This window comes from Rhinoderma darwinii, chromosome 3, assembly GCF_050947455.1.
Source record: "Rhinoderma darwinii isolate aRhiDar2 chromosome 3, aRhiDar2.hap1, whole genome shotgun sequence".
NCBI classification, from domain to species: Eukaryota; Metazoa; Chordata; class Amphibia; order Anura; family Rhinodermatidae; genus Rhinoderma; species Rhinoderma darwinii.
In genome coordinates, this window is record NC_134689.1 from 51,794,425 (window position 1) to 51,798,796 (window position 4,372).

Below are 4,372 nucleotides of genomic sequence, written 5' to 3' on the forward strand. Positions count from 1 at the left end.
AATATTAAAAAATAAAAGAAAAATAATACATAACAATATGAAGAATAAACTTAAAATATACTTATATATATAATCTCAAAAATTTTAATTTATCATAAATGAAAAGTATGTTTTAACAAAAAAACACGTCAAGAAAAGATTTTATAGCAGAGTAATTGAGCCTATAATTAGTCTCATTGAAAATGTAAAGAATAATTGTCCGACAAATCAGAACATGATTTCTGCAGCTTGCCTCCTGGTAAGATATCTGAAAATCTTGATTCATAGTGTGTTAATATCAATATAAATTGTCTGTTAATACATTTGGCCTTGGAAACCTTGGCAGATGTTACAAGATGTTGCATGAATGTTAGACACAGTTTCGTGCTCATGCTTAGCACTGCTAGGTTTAATGTTCTGAGGATAGCCATAGGTATCCCATGACTGTTCTCGGCTCATTTCCCAGGCTGTCAAGCTCAGTAGTAAATGGTTCTTGGTGTAGTATTTTAGAATTTTATGTCTTGTGCTTGCCAGCATTATTTGTGCGTTAATCATTTAGTTTAATTTCAGCAGTTCCAAAGTGAAACATTCAATAATAATAATACACACATTTTAAAATGCTAAATAGATAGATAGACAGACAGACAGACAGATAGACAGACAGATAGATAGACAGACAGACAGACAGATAGATAGATAGATAGTTAGATAGATAGATAGATAGATAGATAGATAGATAGATAGATAGATAGATAGATAGATAGATGTGAGATAGACAGACAGACAGACAGACAGATAGATAGATAGATAGATAGATAGATAGATAGATAGATAGATAGATAGATAGATAGATACGCGCTCCCTGGCTGTTTTTAAAGGATTTGCACACACACATTCTTAATCTCCTCCAAACAATCCCAGTTGGTCAATGCCTACTTAACGCAGCCTCACTGGTCATCTTGCACCTGAGCAACTTTGGTGACACTTAGTTTGTTCCTCGAAATTTTAGATCACCAAAGAAAAGAACCCTATGATAATTGAAGTTCTAGTTATTAGAACCATGCAAGGTCCAGGTGTTCCAGCAGGCATATTATGAGCATTTTAAAATAGACCTTAATCTGAGTCAATGGGGATGTTTTCTAACAGAATGTACAATGTAGAAAGGATTATTATCAGCATTGATTTATTTACAGTGGTCTGTTAAAGGAGAATGTCAAACCTCACTTTCGCTAAGTAGTTAGTTAATTAAACATAACCTTCAAAGGAGTTTTATATAAATATTCCTATAGCGTGCCCAACTGACATATAAGGAAAAAAAATTGTCACTTGGAAATGCCTAATTGTTGGTTGGGTAAAGTACTCTATTATATTTCTATGCTCCCTGAAACCTGAGCCGTGGATAATGAGTTGCCACCCTGCAAAGTGTGGCTTGGCTCTCTTGAATCATGGACTTCTTTACTAAACATTCCCTATTTCTGATGCCTACACATTTCTATTGTGATAGAGACTCATCTGGGGAAGGAGTCAGATATTAGTAGGCGTTGACGTGTAGGGTGCAGATGAATAAATATTAACCCCTGACATGGCCTATTTTGGGCCTCCAGAATGCAGCAAATGTTTCAGCATTTTAATTGCCAAATTCCAAGCATCAACATTTTTTTTTTTTATTATCCCATTAATGCAGCAGTATACAGGATTGTTTTTTGCGGGATTTGTTGCATTTTTCAATCGCACCATTTTAGCGTACATATATTTTAGGGTTCTTTTTTAACTCGTTTAATTGAAAAACAAGACTGACAGAAACGGATATTGTCACAAATACCACAGTAAACAGTAATAACAGCGAAAAAAAGAAAAGATAAAAGGTGCATCAAATGTAAAGGATCTGCCAGACACAGCTTCAGTGTTGACGCCCATGGTTAATCAGTCTGCATCTGCTCCTAGCTCTGATAGAGTGACTCGATCTGCTACCACTCAGGCTGGTAGGATAAGGAGTGGGAGAACCTATCACAGCCTGGCTAGACGGTTGTAGCTCCCGCCCTCGATCTATGTATACCTTCATTTGCTTCTTGTCTTTGCCTGTGATTCTCTCTTGTTTCCTGGCTCTGCTGTTCCAGCTATTACTATTGACCTCAGCTTCATTTTGACCCTGGCTTTACTGACTACGCTCCTGCTCTGCGTTTGGTACCTCGTACACTCCTGGTTTGACTCGGCTCGTTCACTACTCTTGTTGCTCACGGTGTATCCGTGGGCAACTGCCCCATTTCCCTTAGCTTCCGTGTACCCATGTCTGTTTGTCTCTCGTGCACATATTGAGCGTAGGGACCGTCGCCCAGTTGTACGCCGTCGCCTAGGACGGGTCGTGCAAGAAGGCAGGGACTGAGTGGCGGGTAGATTAGTGCTCACCTGTCTGTCTCCTTACCACATCATTACATAATCACAGGCCCATATATCTTTTCTACCCTGGTCCCTACTACTATGGACCCCCTTGAGACCCTGGCTCAGCAAATGCAGGGTCTCTCCCTACAGGTCCAAGCCCTGGCTCAGAGGTGCGACCAGTGTGATGCTAACCAGCTAGTGCCCTCCACCTCACCTCTTGAACCCCATCTCAAGTTGCCAGACCGGTTCTCAGGGGACCGGAAGACTTTTTTCTCCTTTCGGGAGAGTTGTAGACTCTATTTCCGTCTAAGGGCCCACTCCTCAGGTTCTGAGAGCCAGCGAGTGGGTATAATTGTCTCCCGGCTCCAGGACGCCCTCCAAGAATGGGCCTTCTCCTTGGCTACTGATGCCCCTGAAATTTCCTCTGTTGACCATTTTTTTTCCGCTCTCGTGCTCATCTATGACGAGACTGACAAGACTGCCTTTGCCGAGAGTCAGCAGGTGACCTTACATCAGGGTAAGAGACCCATTGAAGAGTACTGTTCTGACTTTAGGAAGTGGTGTGTAGCTTCTCGCTGGAATGACCCTGCCTTGAGGTGCCAGTTTAGATTGGGGTCTGTCAAACAACCTGCAAGACCTGTTAGTTAGCTATCCCTCTTCTGACTCTCTTGATCAGGTTATGGCTTTAGCGGTACGTCTTGACCGATGTCTCAGTGAACGACGACTTGAACGTTTTTGTGCCTTCTCCTCTGGCTACCCCATGATGGCTCCCAAGGTTCCGTTGCTTCGTTCCTCCACGGAAAACTCGGATGAACCAATGCAACTCGGGGCCTCCGTGTCTCCCCAACAAAGTAGAGAGCTCCGCAGGAAGAATGGTCTCTGCTTCTACTGTGGGGATGACAAGCATCAAGTGAACAACTGTCCTAGGCATAAGAATAAGCAGCCAGAAAACTTCCGTGCCTAAGTGACCATCGGGGAGGTCGCTTGGACACACAGGTATTTCACGTAAATATGAAACCTAATAAGATCTTGCTTTCCTTTACAGATCTCTTTTGATGGTAGGTCTGCCACCGGCAGTGCCTTCGTGGATTCAGGGTCTTCTGCTAATATTATGTCTGTGGAATTTTGCTATGTCTCTAGCTATGCCATTGATTGATTTGCCTAAACCTGTCCCGGTAGTGGGTATCGACTCCACTCCACTTGCTAATGGTTATTTTATGCAGCATACCCCTGTTTTTGAACTCATTGTTGGCTCCATTCATTTGGAGCAGTGTTCTGTACTGGTGATGCAGGGATTATCGTCCGATTTGGTTTTAGGCCTTCCCTGGTTGCAAATGTATAATCCCACAATTAACTGGAGTACTGGGGATCTTACTAAATGGGGTAATGAATGCATGATGTCATGTTTTTCTGTTTATTTTATTTCTCTCCCTGAGGAAGTAAACACTCTACCTGAGTTTATTCAGGACTTCGCTGATGTTTTTTCTAAAAAGGCCTCCGAAGTGTTACCTCCTCATAGAGAATACGATTGCGCAATCGATTTGGTACCAGGAGCTAAGCTCCCTAATGGTAGGATATTTAATCTCTCTTGTCACGATCGTGAGGCCATGAGAGAATATATCCAGGAAAGCCTGGCCAAGAGGGATGGTGGTCTTAGGCCGTCCATCGATTACCGAAACTTGAATAAGGTTACTGTAAGGAACCAGCATCCCTTTCCTTTGATTCCTGATCTCTTCAATCAGGTTCAGGGGGCCCAATGGTTCTCTAAGTTTGATCTTCGGGGGGCTTATAACCTTATCCGAGTCAGAGAAGGGGATGAGTGGAAGACTGCGTTTAACACGCCCGAAGGTAATTTTGAATACCTCGTCATGCCCTTTGGGTTGTGTAATGCTCCCGCGGTCTTCCAGAATTTCAAAATTGAGATTTTAAGAGACTACCTGGGCGTATTTTTTGTAGTGTACCTCGATGACATACTTGTGTTTTCCAAGGACTGGTCCTCCCACATTGAGCATGT